The sequence below is a fragment of the Ranitomeya imitator genome, chromosome 4 (assembly GCF_032444005.1).
Source record: "Ranitomeya imitator isolate aRanImi1 chromosome 4, aRanImi1.pri, whole genome shotgun sequence".
NCBI classification, from domain to species: Eukaryota; Metazoa; Chordata; class Amphibia; order Anura; family Dendrobatidae; genus Ranitomeya; species Ranitomeya imitator.
The window spans coordinates 711,544,416-711,560,753 of NC_091285.1; positions in this window are offsets into that span (position 1 = coordinate 711,544,416).

Genomic DNA, 16,338 nt, shown 5'->3' on the forward strand with positions numbered 1-16,338 from the left:
AGTAAAAACACAGCCCATTCCGACGTCTGTGTTCTTGCCGTTCAGCTCTGGTCAAAGTCCTATCACACTGCATAGGCTCAGGCCTATGCTCAGAGAATACCGCCAGATGGTGCACAGCTTTGCGCTCACGCAAGCGCCGATCGATCTGAATGGCCAAGGACATAGACTCATTCAGACCAGCAGGCGTGGGAAATCCCACCATGACATCCTTAAGGGCTTCAGAAAGACCCTTTCTGAAAATTGCCACCAGGGCACACTCATTCCACTGAGTAAGCACAGACCACTTTCTAAACTTCTGACAGTACACCTCCGCTTCATCCTGACCCTGATACAAAGCTAGCAAGAATTTCTCTGCCTGATCCACTGAATTTGGTTCATCATAAAGCAATCCAAGCGCCAGAAAAAACGCATCAACATCACGCAATGCAGGATCTCCTGGCGCAAGGGAAAATGCCCAGTCTTGAGGGTCACCACGCAACAAAGAAATAACGATTTTTACTTGTTGAACGGGTCACCAGAGGAGCGGGTTTTCAAAGCTAGAAACAATTTACAATTATTTTTGAAATTCAGAAACTTAGATCTATCCCCAGAAAATAAATCAGGAATAGGAATTCTAGGCTCTAACATACAATTCTGAACCACAAAATCTTGAATGTTTTGTACCCTTGCAGTGAGATGATCCACACAAGAGGACAGACCTTGAATGTCCATCTCTACACCTGTGTCCTGAACCACCCAAAGGTTTAGGGGAAAAGAAAGACAAAACACAGTGCAAAGAAAAAAAATTGTCTCAGAGCTTCTCTTATCCCTCTATTGAGATGCATTAATACTTTGGGCCAGCTGTACTGTTATGACCTGGTGGTTAGGAGCACCCGGAATGACCTGATGGTTAAACTCACAGGACGAACTTTGGGATGTGGGAACTTTGTTGACTGCAATCCCTAATCCTATCACACACACTAGAAATAGCCGTGGAGCGTACCAAATAGGCGTAGATGCCTCGGCACAGCCTAAGAATTAGCTAGCCCTAGAGATAGAAAATAAAGCCTACCTTGCCTCAGAGAAATTTCCCCAAAGGAAAAGGCAGCCCCCCACAAATATTAACTGTGAGTTAAGATGAAAGTCACAAACACAGAAATGAAACAGGTTTAGCAAAGGGAGGCCAGACTAACTAAATAGACAGAGGATAGGAAAGGTATCTTTGCGGTCAGCACAAAACTACAAAAGACCACGCAGAGTGTGCAAAAAGACCCCCGCACTGACTCACGGTGCGGAGGCGCCACCCTGCATCCCAGAGCTTCCAGCTAGCAAGACAAAATCATGAAAGCAAGCTGGACTAGAAAACCATGAACAGAAAATAACAAACGGGGACTTAGCTTCTTGCAGGAAGAGACAGGTCTCCAGAAGATCCAAGAGCGAACAGAACCAGCACAGGAACATTGACAGCTGGCATGGAGTAACGATCTGAGTGGAGTTAAATAGAGCAGCCAACCAAAGGATAAACCACGTCACCTGTGTAAGGAACCTCAGAAGCAGCAGCTTCACTCACAGCCACCAGAGGGAGTCCATGGACAGAACTCACCGAAGTACCATTCACGACCACAGGAGGGAGTTCGAAAACAGAATTCACAACAGTCTTTGTCACGGGTACTCCCTCCTGCCCAGCCTGGTTCCAGCACTGTCAGCTGGTTCTGGGTAGTGTCAAGGTCACTTACATGCCAATACGTTGTCCAGTCGTGTTGCGGTCTGGTTAGCCAACTCCATGGTGCCTCCTGTTTAGGAGCTTCCTATGTGGGCTGCGGGAACTGGCAAGCAAGGCTGGTTCTGTAAGGCCAGTAGGCCAAGCTCCCCCTGTAGGACTGTTGGTGTTCGGTAACTGCTGCAGCCTCACGGCCTAGCTGTTCTCTCTTCTGTGGACCTTCTGCTCCACATCCTGGTTCCAGCACCATCAGCTGGTTCTGGGCAGAGCCTTTGGCTTAGGTGCCTCCTTCTGAGTATCCGAGTTCTGCCAGCGTCAGGCGGTCCTAGGTAGTGCTTTTTAGCACGGGTACCTCCTGCTTAGTAACCGGGTTCCAGCACCGTCAGCTGGTCCTCAGTCGTGCCATTGGCTCTTGCACACTTGGGCAATGCATCCGGGTTCCAGTACCGTCAGCTGGTTCTCGGCAGTGTCTTTTGCTCTTGTACCTTCTGCTCCCCATCCTGGTTCCAGTACCGTCAGCTGGTTCCGGGCAGAGCCTTTGGCTTAGGTGCCTCCTTCTGGGTATCCAAGTTCCACCAACGTCAGGTGGTCCTTGGTAGTGCTTTCTGGCACGGGTACCTCCTGCTTAGTAACCGGGTTCCAGTAACGTCAGCTGGTCCTCGGTAGTTCCATTGGCTCTTGGACCTTCGGGTAGCCATCCGAGTTCCAGTTCCATCAGCTGGTTCTCGACATTTTCTCAGCCTTCTTGTACCTTCTGCTACATTTCCAAGTTCAAGACCCTAAAGACGACGACCCGGAAGACCACCCCTAAGATGACGACGACACCAGAGACGATAACCACTGAGATGACGACGACCCTGGAGAAGATGACCCTGAAGACCACCCCGATGACGACGACGACGGAGACGATGACCCTGGAGACGACGACCCTGGAGACGACAACATGGAAGACCGAGAAGCAGAAGAACAAGAGGCTGCAGAACAAAGAGCAGAAGAACATTAAGCATAACACTTAATATCAGAGCAAAATATATTATTTAAATTATAAGCAGAAGAAGACTAAGCAGTGTATGGGGGTGAGTCTGTTCCTCCTCGTGGTGCCCCTGGATAAAGCCTGCTGCTGCAGGCCAAACTGAACGCGGACAAATGTAACTTTTGTGACTGGCAGAACGGAAGGTGTAATCTTCAAACTTTTATAGATAACAACTACAGGAATGCCTGTCACAAATAAGAATATGATGAAGATGTTGATTATGAAGAAGAATAATAGTTGAATAAAAAGAATTTGAAGAATGTAACAATAAAAAAATAATAGGTAGAAGATGAAGAAAAAGATGAATAAGGTGAAGAAGAAGTTGATGTCAAAAATGCTGATGATGATGAAGAAGAAAGTGTGGGAGAAGTAAAAAAAAGGTGAAGGGCGTGGAAGTAGTGATAGTAAAACAACAATATCTGACAAAATTAAAAAAAAATTAACATAGTCAATATCTTTGTAACTCCGAACGTCGTAAAAAAAAAAAATTCCTGCTATTCTATTTGATTGGGCTAAACCTCTATGCCTTTAATGTCTCCGCCACCTCCCCAAATACATCCTGCATTATTCAATGAACCTACAAGGAAATAAAGGCTTTATTTTAAATCTGATATTTTGGTCACATTGACTTGCATTGGTATCGGGTATCGGTATCGGCGATATCCGATATTTTTTGAATATCGGCCGATCCAATCCAATACCGATACTTTCTGATATCGGAAGGTATCGCTCAACACTACTCATCACTAATCACAGTAAAAAAATCTTCTAATTTAAAGAAAATTCTGTATATAATTTAATTGAATTCAACATTTAATGTGATGGAATTTTCCCATTATTATTACAGAATATTTAAGTGGAAACAACAGATAACATAATAAATAGGATTTCCTGATTTATGTCTTTTTTTTCTGTTCAAGTTTTTTCTTACAAAAAATGTGTAGATATTTCATAGCAGAAGACTGAATCTCTTTGTTTCTCAGACTGTATATCACCGGATTTAGGACTGAGTGTCCTTTGGAAGGGACCATGTAGATTATGAGCATGGAGCCATAATAGGTAGAAACGACCACCAAGTGAGAGCTACAAGTGGAGAAAGTTTTTTGCCGACCTGAAGTGGAGGAAATTCCAAAAATGGCTTTAAAAATATACACATAAGTTATGATAACAAATAAAAATGGCAAAACAATTATAGGAATAGAAACAATAATTGTTGCGATGTCCGGGACAGTAGTGTCAGAGCAAGAAAGTGCTAAGATGGGGGCGTAGTCACAGAAGAAATGGTCAACAACATTCGGGCCACAGAAGTCTAAGTAACATACAAGTAATAGTGAGATGAGCAGTAACATGAAGCTCAGGCCCCAGGATGAGACGATCAGGCTGTATCTCAGCTTTGGACTCATCAGTGAGATATAGTGTAGAGGTTTACAGATGGCCAAGTACCGGTCATAGGACATGGCGGTGAGCAAAAAACACTCAGCACTGACCGTTCCACCATACAAGTAAGCCTGGGTTAAACACCCAACAAAAGGCATAACGCTCCCTTCCCTTCTAATAACGTCCAGCAAGTTAGGAACAATCGTTGTTACAAGGATTATGTCTGTCAGGGACAAATGTCCAAGGAAGAAGTACATGGGTGAATGGAGACGTTGGCTGGTGGACACCAATAAAATGATGACGAGGTTTTCACATATGGTCATAAAATACATAAAAAGTATCATATAGAAGAAAGGCAACTTGTAATCATTCAGCTCCGGGAATCCCAATATAAAAATCTCTCTGACGGTTGTAGAGTTCATTTCTTACACAATTTTTGCATTTCAGATATCCCTGAAATCATTTGAGACAGATGTGCTTCAACCTCCATCATGGCTTACTGTACATACTATCTGTAGCCTGGCAGGTGCTTACACTCCTCTCCTCTGCCCATAACAATGAGAATGATCTGTGTTTATATCTCTAAAGCCCGAAATCTCCAAGGAAAGGACAATTACAGATCGGTTAAAAAAAATGTTTTTGCAACATGGACTCTCCAGGTGTATGAAATTAGAAAATGAAAATAACTAATCTCAGGGGAAATAATAATAAGAATCACTGAGTAAAACCGGTTCAGAATGAACATGTGGAAGAAAAGAAGACAAAGTCATAGCTGCTCAATAGATTTATCCGAGTATTATTTTATTTCCTTTGTTTGCTTAGTTAATAGACTTGGAAAACTCACAATGCTCTAATAGAAATGCATTTACAGTTCTGTTAACATATGTATATTTTACTGTGAGGTTATGTTCACATGTTGAACTTGTGTTGCGAATTTTATGCAAATTAAAAGTAGCTTTTTATAGCAATAGGAAAAGCTATGTGACGTCAGAAATATCATGCAGACACTTTTTTTTTTCGTCCTCTCTCCCTCAGAGTAGCGGTCATATACCGGCCCTCAGGCTAACCCACCCACTTCCTGTACCATTTCTCTGCCTCGCTGCCGCACTTCATGTCCTCAGAACTACCAACCCTTATCCTGGGAGACTTCAACATCCCCATAAACATCCCCAGTTCCACACTTGCATCCCAGCTTCTATCACTAATTACTTGTCTCAGCCTCTCACAGCTCTCAACCTCTGAAACACAGGGTAACACCCTGGACCTGGTTTTTGTCCGGTTCTGTTCAATCTCCTACCTAGATAACTCACCGCTTCCCCTTTCCAACCACAACATTCTATCCTTCACACTCACAATTCCTTGCCCACCCCAGCACTCTCCTACCTAGCACACACTCAGAAATCTACAAGCCATTAACCTTCATACACTTTCAAACTCCTTACACTCATCATTGTCCCCAATCTCTTTTTTTTCCTGTCCTGATCTGGCTGTACATCACTTCAATGACACTCTTAGAAGCACCCTTGACCAAGTAGCTCCCCTTACCCTCAGAACCTCCAAACACAGAGTGAAACAGCCCTGGCTCACATCGCAAACCCGATTTCTCCAGCGATGCTCTAGGTGTGTTGAAGGCTTATGGAGGAAAACAAGCACACCTGAAGACTTCAAATTTATGTTAAGGACCTATAACTCTGCCCTTCACCTCGCCAAACAGACCTACTTCACCACCCTGATCTCCTCACTATCCAACAAGTCCTAAGAAACTTTTTGACACCTTTCACTCCCTCCTCAGGCCAAAAGCACAAGCCCCTATTACAGACATTTGTGCTGATGACCTGGCCTCCCACTTTATAGAGAAAATAGACAATATCCATCAGGAAATCCGCTCCCAATCACCAAGTTCAGTGACTCCCATCCCTCTCATCATTTACCCTGGCTCACTCTCTACATTCGATCCCATCACAGAAGAAGAAGTCTCCAAGCTCCTCTCCTCTTCTCGTCCGACTACATGCACTACCGACCCCATTCCCTCACACATCCTCCAGTCTCTCTCTCCAGTCGTCACAAGTCACATAACTACAATATTTAATCTCTCCCGCTCCTCTGGCATTTTCCCCTCCTCCTTTAAACACTCTATCATTACTGTTGTGAATTCTGTTGTCGGGCTCCCTCCTGTGGTCATGAATGGTACTTCGGCTGGTTCTGTCCATGGACTTCCTCTGGTGGGTGTTTCTGAGTTTCCTTTCACAGGTGACGAGGTTAATTCGTTAGCTGCTGCTCTATTTAACTCCACTTAGATCTTTGCTCCATGCCACCTGTCAATGTTTCAGTATTGGTCTAGTTCACTCCTGGATCGTTCTTGTGACCTGTCTTCCCATCAGAAGCTAAGTTCCAGCTTGTATTTCTTTGGTTTGCTATTTTTCTGTCCAGCTTGCTATTTAATTTGTTGTCTTGCTTGCTGGAAGCTCTGGGACGCAGAGGGAGCGCCTCCGCACCGTGAGTCAGTGCGGAGGGTCTTTTTGCGCCCTCTGCGTGGTCTTTTTGTAGGTTTTTGTGCTGACCGCAAAGTAACCTTTCCTATCCTCGGTCTGTTCAGTAAGTCGGGCCTCACTTTGCTTAATCTATTTCATCTCTGTGTTTGTATTTTCATCTTTACTCACAGTCATTATATGTGGGGGCTGATTTTTCTTTTGGGGAATTTCTCTGAGGCAAGGTAGGCTTTTATTTTCCTATCTTCAGGGCTAGCTAGTTTCTTAGGCTGTGCCGAGTTGCATAGGGAGCGTTAGGCGCAATCCACGGCTATTTCTAGTGTGGTTGATAGGTTTAGGGATTGCGGTCAGCAGAGTTCCCACGTCCCAGAGCTCGTCCTTTATTATCAGTAACTATCAGGTCATTCCGTGTGCTCTTAACCACCAGTTCCATTATTGTCTTGACCACCAGGTCATAACAGTACAGGTGGCCCAAAGTACTAATGCAGCTCAATAGAGGGATAAGAAAAGTTCTGAGACCATTTTTTTTTCTTTGCAGTGTGTTTTGTCTCAATTTTCCCCTTTACCTCTGGGTGGGTCAGGACACTGGTGTAAACATGGACATTCAAGGTCTGTCCTCTTGGATGGATAATCTCACTACAAGGATACAAAACATTCAAGATTTTGTGGTTCAGAATCCGATGTCAGAGCCTAAGATTCCTATTCCTGATTTGTTTTTTGGTGATAGATCTAAGTTTTTGAATTTCAAAAATAATTGTAAATTGTTTCTTGCCTTGAAACCTCGCTCCTCAGGTGACCCTGTTCAACAAGTAAAGATCATTATTTCTTTGTTACGTGGGGACCCTCAAGACTGGGCATTTTCCCTTGCGCCAGGAGATCCAGCATTGTGTGATGTTGATGCGTTTTTCCTGGTGCTTGGATTGCTTTATGACGAACCTCATTCAGTGGATCAGGCAGAGAAAATCTTGCTGCCTCTGTGTCAGGGTCAGGATGAAGCGGAGATATATTGTCAGAAGTTTAGAAAGTGGTCTGTGCTCACTCAGTGGAATGAATGTGCCCTGGCAGCGATCTTCAGAAAGGGTCTCTCTGAAGCCCTTAAGGATGTCATGGTGGGGTTTCCCATGCCTGCTGGTCTGAATGAGTCTATGTCCTTGGCCATTAAGATTGATCGACGCTTGCATGAGCGTAAAGCTGTGCACCATTTGGCGGTACTATCTGAGCATGGGCCTGAGCTTATGCAATGTGATAGGACTTTGACCCGAGCTGAACGGCAAGAACACAGACGTCGGAATGGGCTGTGTTTTTACTGTGGTGAATCCACTCATGCTATCTCTGATTGTCATAAGCGCACTAAGCGGTTCGCTAGGTCTGCCACCATTGGTACGGTACAGTCTAAATTTCTATTGTCTGTTACTCTGATTTGCTCTTTGTCATCCTATTCTGTTATGGCATTTGAGGGTTCAGGCGCTGCCCTGAATTTGATGGACTTGGAGTATGCTAGGCGCTGTGGTATTGTCTTGGAGCCCTTGCAGTATCCTATTCCATTGAGAGGAATTGATGCTACACCTTTGGCCAAGAATAAGCCTCAGTATTGGACCCAATTGACCATGTGCATGGCTCCTGCACATCAGTAGGATATCCGCTTTCTAGTGTTGCATAATCTGCATGATGTGGTCGTTTTGGGGTTGCCATGGCTACAGGTTCATAATCCAGTATTGGACTGGAAATCTATGTCTGTGTCCAGCTGGGGTTGCCAGGGGGTACATGGTGATGTTCCATTTTTGTCTATTTCGTCTTCCACTCCTTCTGAAGTTCCAGAGTTTTTGTCGGATTATCGGGATGTATTTGATGAGCCCAAAGCCAGTGCCCTACCTCCTCATAGGGATTGCGATTGTGCAATTGATTTGATTCCTGGTAGTAAGTTTCCTAAGGGCCGATTGTTCAATTTATCTGTGCCAGAGCACACCGCTATGCGGAGTTATATAAAGGAATCCTTGGAGAAAGGCCATATTCGCCCGTCGTCATCACCGTTAGGAACAGGGTTCTTTTTTGTGGCCAAGAAGGATGGTTCTTTGAGACCTTGCATTGATTACCGCCTTCTCAATAAAATTACAGTCAAATTTCAGTATCCTTTGCCGTTGCTGTCTGATTTGTTTGCTCGTATTAAAGGGGCTAGTTGGTTCACCAAGATAGATCTTCGAGGGGCGTATAATCTTGTGCGTATTAAACAAGGCGATGAATGGAAGACAGCATTTAATACGCCATTTTGAGTACCTGGTTATGCCATTCGGGCTTTCCAATGCTCCATCAGTATTTCAGTCCTTTATGCATGACATCTTCCGAGAGTACCTGGATAAATTCCTGATTGTGTATTTGGATGATATTTTGGTCTTTTCGGATGATTGGGAGTCTCATGTGAAGCAGGTCAGAATGGTGTTCCAGGTTCTTCGTGCGAATTCCTTGTTTGTGAAGGGGTCAAAGTGTCTCTTTGGAGTTCAGAAGGTTTCATTTTTGGGGTTCATTTTTTTCCCTTCTACTATCGAGATGGACCCTGTTAAAGTCAAGGCCATTTACGATTGGACTCAGCCGACATCTGTGAAGAGCCTGCAGAAGTTCCTGGGCTTTGCTAATTTTTATCGGCGCTTCATCGCTAATTTTTCTACTGTTGCTTAACCATTGACTGATTTGACCAAGAAGGGTGCTGATGTGGTCAATTGGTCTTCTGCGACTGTAGAGGCTTTTCAGGAGTTGAAGCGTCGTTTTTCTTCTGCCCCTGTGTTGTGCCAGCCAGATGTTTCGCTTCCGTTTCAGGTTGAGGTTGATGCTTCTGAGATTGGAGCAGGGGCTGTTTTGTCGCAAAGAAGTTCTGATGGCTCGGTGATGAAGCCATGTGCTTTCTTTTCTAGAAAGTTTTCGCCTGCTGAGCGTAACTATGGTGTTGGTAATCGTGAATTGTTGGCCATGAAGTGGGCATTCGAGGAGTGGCGTCATTGGCTGGAAGGAGCCAAGCATCGCGTGGTGGTCTTGACAGATCACAAGAATTTGACTTATCTTGAGTCTGCCAAATGGTTGAATCCGAGACAGGCTCGATGGTCGTTATTTTTCTCCCGTTTTGATTTTGTGGTTTCGAACCTTCCGGGCTCTAAGAATGTGAAGGCTGATGCCCTGTCAAGGAGTTTTGTGCCTGACTCTCCGGGTGTTCCTGAGCCGGCGGGTATTCTCAAAGAGGGGGTAATTTTGTCTGCCATCTCCCCTGATTTGCAGCGGGTGCTGCAAAAATTTCAGGCTGATAGACCTGACCGTTGCCCAGCGGAGAAACTGTTTGTCCCTGATAGATGGACTAGTAGAGTTATCTCTGAGATTCATTGTTCTGTGTTGGCTGGGCATCCTGGAATCTTTGGTACCAGAGATTTGGTGGCTAGATCCTTCTGGTGGCCGTCTTTGTCACGGGATGTGCGTTCTTTGGTGCAGTCCTGTGGGACTTGTGCTCGGGCTAATCTCTGCTGTTCTCGTGCCAGTGGGTTGCTTTTGCCCTTGCCGGTCCCGAAGAGGCCCTGGACGCATATTTCTATGGATTTTATTTCGGATCTCCCCGTCTCTCAAAAGATGTCGGTCATTTGGGTGGTTTGTGATCGCTTTTCTAAGATGGTCCATTTGGTACCTTTGGCTAAATTGCCTTCCTCCTCTGATTTGGTGCCATTATTATTCCAGCATGTGGTTCGTTTACATGGTATCCCGGAGAACATCGTTTCTGACAGAGGTTCCCAGTTTGTCTCAAGGTTTTGGCGATCCTTTTGTGCTAGGATGGGCATTGATTTGTCTTTTTCCTCGGCTTTCCATCCTCAGACAAATGGCCAAACCGAACGAACTAATCAAACTTTGGAAACATATCTGAGATGCTTTGTTTCTGCTGATCAGGATGATTGGCTGTCCTTTTTGCCGTTGGCTGAGTTCGCCCTTAATAATCGGGCCAGCTCGGCTACTTTGGTTTCACCTTTTTTCTGTAATTCTGGTTTCCATCCTCGTTTCTCTTCAGGGCAGGTTGAGTCTTCAGACTGTCCTGGTGTAGATACTGTGGTGGATAGGTTGCAGCAGATTTGGACTCATGTGGTGGACAATTTGACATTGTCCCAGGAGAAGGCACAACATTTCGCTAACTGCCGGCGCTGTGTGGGTCCCCGACTTCGTGTTGGGGATTTGGTTTGGTTGTCGTCTCGTTATGTTCCTATGAAGGTTTCCTCTCCTAAGTTTAAGCCTCGTTTCATTGGTCCGTATAAGATTTCTGAGGTTATCAATCCTGTGTCATTTCGTTTGGCCCTTCCTGCTTCTTTTGCCATCCATAATGTGTTCCATAGGTCGTTATTGCGGAGATACGTGGCGCCTGTGGTTCCATCCGTTGATCCTCCGGCCCCGGTGTTAGTTGAGGGGGAGTTGGAGTATGTGGTGGAGAAGATTTTGGATTCTCGTGTTTCGAGACGGAAACTCCAGTACCTGGTCAAGTGGAAGGGTTATGGTCAGGAAGATAATTCCTGGGTTTTTGCCTCTGATGTTCATGCTGCCGATCTGGTTCGTGCCTTTCATTTGGCTCATCCTGGTCAGCCTGGGGGCTCTGGTGAGGGTTCGGTGACCCCTCCTCAAGGGGGGGGGTACTGTTGTGAATTCTGTTGTCGGGCTCCCTCCTGTGGTCATGAATGGTACTTCGGCTGGTTCTGTCCATGGACTTCCTCTGGTGGGTGTTTCTGAGTTTCCTTTCACAGGTGACGAGGTTAATTTGTTAGCTGCTGCTCTATTTAACTCCACTTAGATCTTTGCTCCACGCCACCTGTCAATGTTTCAGTATTGGTCTAGTTCACTCCTGGATCGTTCTTGTGACCTGTCTTCCCATCAGAAGCTAAGTTCCAGCTTGTATTTCTTTGGTTTGCTATTTTTCTGTCCAGCTTGCTATTTAATTTGTTGTCTTGCTTGCTGGAAGCTCTGGGACGCAGAGGGAGCGCCTCCGCACCGTGAGTCGGTGCGGAGGGTCTTTTTGCGCCCTCTGCGTGGTCTTTTTGTAGGTTTTTGTGCTGACCGCAAAGTAACCTTTCCTATCCTCGGTCTGTTCAGTAAGTCGGGCCTCACTTTGCTTAATCTATTTCATCTCTGTGTTTGTATTTTCATCTTTACTCACAGTCATTATATGTGGGGGGCTGCCTTTTCCTTTGGGGAATTTCTCTGAGGCAAGGTAGGCTTTATTTTACTATCTTCAGGGCTAGCTAGTTTCTTAGGCTGTGCCGAGTTGCATAGGGAGCGTTAGGCGCAATCCACGGCTATTTCTAGTGTGGTTGATAGGTTTAGGGATTGCGGTCAGCAGAGTTCCCACGTCCCAGAGCTCGTCCTTTATTATCAGTAACTATCAGGTCATTCCGTGTGCTCTTAACCACCAGGTCCATTATTGTCTTGACCACCAGGTCATAACACATTACTCCATTACTAAAGAAAACCACCCTCGACCCATCCTGAAAAAACAACTACAGACCGGTCTACAATCTCCCCTTCATCTCTAAACTCTTGGAGCACCTGATCTACTCCCGCCTTACCCGTTACCTCTCCACTCACTCCCTCCTAGACCCTTCACAGTCCGGTTTCCGTCCCCTACATTCAACAGAAACTGCACTCATCAAAGTGATCAATGACCTTCTGACAGCAAAACGTAATGGTGACCACTCTCTGCTCATTCTTCTCGACCTTTCTGCAGCTTTTGAAACGGTTGACCACCCTCTCCTACTCTCTAGGCTCCAGTCACTAGGCATTAAGGACACTACTCTCTCCTGGTTCTCCTCCTATCTTTCTGACCGCTCCTTCAGTGTTCTGTTCTCTGGCTCCACTTCATCTCCTCTTCCTCTCACTGTCGGGGTACTTCAGGGCTCAGTCCTTGGCCCCCTTCTCATCTCTCTCTACACTGCCCCAATTGGACAGACTATCAGCAGATTTGGCTTTCAGTACCATCTTTATGCTGATGACACAAAACTATGCACATCATCTCCTGACCTTACCCCCGCTGTACTACAGAACGCCACTGACTGTCTGTCTGCAGTCTCTGACATCATGTCCGCTCTCTATCTGAAACTCAACCTCTCCAAAACTGAACTTCTTCTGCTCCCACCATCTACTAACCTCCCTAAATCTGACATTTCCCTCTCCGTGGGTGGCACCATAATAACACCCCGGCAGCAGGCGCGCTGTCTGGGTGTTATGTTTGACTCCAATCTCTCCTTCACCTCCCACATACAATCTCTTGCCCGCTCTTGCCGCTTACACCTAAAGAACATATCTAGAATCCGCCCTTTTCTCACCATGGAAACGACAAAAACCCTCACTGTCGCCCTGATCCACTCCCGCCTGGACTACTGCAATGCTCTATTAATTGGCCTCCCCCTCACTCGACTTTCCCCTCTCCAGTCTATCCTTAATGCAGCAGCCAGGGTCGTCCATCTGGCTAATCGTTACTCGGATGCGTCCGCTCTTCACCAGTCATTACACTGGCTGCCCATTCATTACAGGATACAATTCAAAGTACTTGTTCTCACCCACAAAGCTCTCCACAGTGCGGCCCCCTTACATCTCCTCCCTCATTTGTGTCTATCGGCCTAATTGACCTCTTTGCTCTGCAAATGACTTTCAACTAACCTCTGCACTAATCCGTACCTCCCACTCTCGACTCCAAGACTTCTCCCGCGCTGCGCCAATCCTCTGGAATGCTCTACCCCAAGATATTAGGACCATCCACAATTTGCATAGTTTTAGGCGCTCGCTCAAAACACATTTGTTCAGAGCGGCCTATCACGTTCACTAATCAAAGTCATTTTATGTTTGTGTGTGTGTAGCCCATTCACTATCCCCATCTATTCCCCACCCCCTGAAGATGGCTGGACCATCATTGTAAATACATCGTTGTAAATACACACCTGTACTTTGTATCTCCGCCTCCTCATTGTAGATTGTAAGCTCTCACGAGCAGGGGCGGCTTATTTCGCTTTAATTATTGTATTGTTAATGTTGCTACTTATGACTTTTGTGTTTGAAACTATTAAACTGTAAAGCGCTGCGGAATATGTTGGCGCTATATAAATAAAAATTTTTTTTTTCCTGACTGAATTTGAAAAATTATGATTTTTTAAAAACTGCAGAATGTCAATTCTTTCAGCAGTTTTAGAGCATGTTTTCACCCATGAAAAGCAATGAGTCAGTGAAAAAAACAACAAAAAATGCGACTCTCAATTTTTGCAGCATTTGTAATAAATAAAGTGTAGGTACAGTGTTAGGTGTTGAGTTCCCACCGCTGCACAGGGGGAATCTCGAACCACCTCCGCTGCAGTCTCCCATTCTTCTCCAGCCGCAGTGGAGTCTGCTCAGCGGAGATGTCGGTCCAAGTCGGTTCCTGGCTTAGGGATCATACTCACTTGCGGGTCATATGTCCAAGTCTCGCAGGTTAAAACCCTCCTCTGGTGCCGGCACTCGAGAGCGGAGCGTGCGGCTGCATAGCAACACATGGAGCTGCACGCTCCGCTCCAAAGTGCCTGTGCCAGAGGAGGTTTTAACCTGCGAGACTTGGACATATGTCTCGCAAGTGAGTATGAACCCTCAGGCAGATACTCTGTGCTTGGTTGCTGCTGCTCTTCCAGGCTCAGCTATTGTAGCCAGTACTGGTCAGTGTCGAGCAGACGCCTCTGGGACTAAGTCCTGCTTTTCCCCTTCTCAGCATGCCCAAAGGAAAACTTCTCATTGAAGGTCGGGGGTCACACCCTCAGGTTCTGTAGCCACTTTCATTGGTCCACTAGGAAGGTCCTGAAGTTGCTGCAACTATAAAAGGTTTGCATGGCTGCACGGCCATGCTCTAGTATCATTTGTGTATGTGCCTGTTGCCAGTTGATACACTACCAATCTCTCTACATGTGGTGTGTGTTCGTCTAGCTTTGGGAATACTCTCAGGCAGGTAGTTAGTGTCAGTGGGGGCAATTAGCTGCTTGGTTTAGCATCAGGTTCCTTCCTGTGTGCGGTTAGCACGGAAGTGTTCCTGAACATAACCCTAGTTAGGGTATTATTCCCACATGGAATCTTACAACTTTGTGTAGCAACAGGGTTCGTTCATATTCAGACCGAGTGACAGAACTCGTGTCTATACCACCATAATAGTGCCATCATCTATTAGCAGCAGGTCTCACTCCTGCACGGTGGACCCCGGGCTGCTAACGCACCTATGCTACTCTACTAATTACTCGATGCGTTCCGCCAGCCCTAACATACAGCAGCATGTGATCCCGTTTATTTTCGTGATTTTTTCCAAGTTTAAACCTTAATGCTTTAGTATCATCACATGAGCTGGGTTGTTAGTATTAGTACAGTATAATTAAATTAGTGGTATGTGCTAAAGTAAACAATGCCCAACCAACTCAATGCCCTACCAATGTGTGAAAGTAAACAATGCCCGACCAAATCAATGTCCTACCAATGTGTGAGCGTAAACAATACACGACCAAATCAATGTCCCACAAGTGACCCCATTTTGTAAACTAGAACCCTTAAGGAATGTACGTAGATGTGAGTACAGGCTGGAACAGGCGCCCATCCCTCATGCAGCACTAAGTGGAGGCCGACATGACAGGGGTGGGGAGAAAGGGGGGTGGAAAATGAGTCACTTTAGGGAGGTGGGTCTATTGTAATGAGGGGGGGTCTATAGGGCTAGTGGGGGTGGAGCGGGGCACTTTCCCGCTCAGAGCGCAGCGAGTAGTTCCCTCGCTGCTGCACTCACCATGTCCTCAGTAGCGCAGGTCCTGGAGACCCTCTGGCAGGCGGCGGAGAGGCAGCCGCCAGGTTGGCTTGAAGCACAGGTGGCTGGGATCATCAGCGGCGGCAGCGCTTCTGTGTCCGGGAATCCTGGAGGACCGCGGCGGTCCCGTCGGGTACGTCCCCCTGAGCAGCTATCACCAGATGTCCCTTCCAGGCCTCAGCGCCGGCACAGGAGATCCTCAGGGGACCCCCCGAGCTGGGTGCCTGCAGGCCCCGGTCTGGGAGGAATTCACCGGCCAGGCTGAGGCCTACAGCATCGCACGGGACTTCCCGTTCTGTGCCGGGGGCAGAGCCGGTGCATGCTGGGACTGCAGAGGATGCCAGTGCCATCACAGCAGGCCGTTGGGGTAGCTCACTTGGCAGGCATCCTGCTACGTCGCCGGGTAGGAGTCAGCGGTGGAGTCACGCAAACTATGCAGCGGCAGGTGGTGCCCCAGTGGATACGGGGTTGCTGGACCGGCCAGTAGATGGAGCTTCCGGCGTGTGTCAGCACAGGAGTGCTGGCGGTGGATCTCAGCATCCTTCACCTCATCGTGGAGTGGGCAGGGGGTCCGGATTCGGCAGAGACGCCCCATTATCTGGGCCCGCTGGCTCACCTGCAGGCAACAGACTCACTGATTCCAGGGCGGTTGGGCTCTCAGCGTCTTTATCGTCAGCTGGATCTGTGGGGTCGGTGATTAGCGGACCTCCTCTCCCGGAGGGTCCTGGGGGAGTCCCGAGGTCATCAATCGACGGGATGGATGCACCCTTGGCGGCTGGAGGGATCACAGCTCTCTCGCAGCCTGGTGAGTACAGCTCTATGTCTAGTTTGTCTACAGTGTTATCTCAGTCTGTAGGGGTCGGTCAGGTGGGGGCGTCAGGTGTAGTTAGTCAGGGAGTGTCGGCGGCGGCCGGTTTAGGGGAAGCTGGCGTTA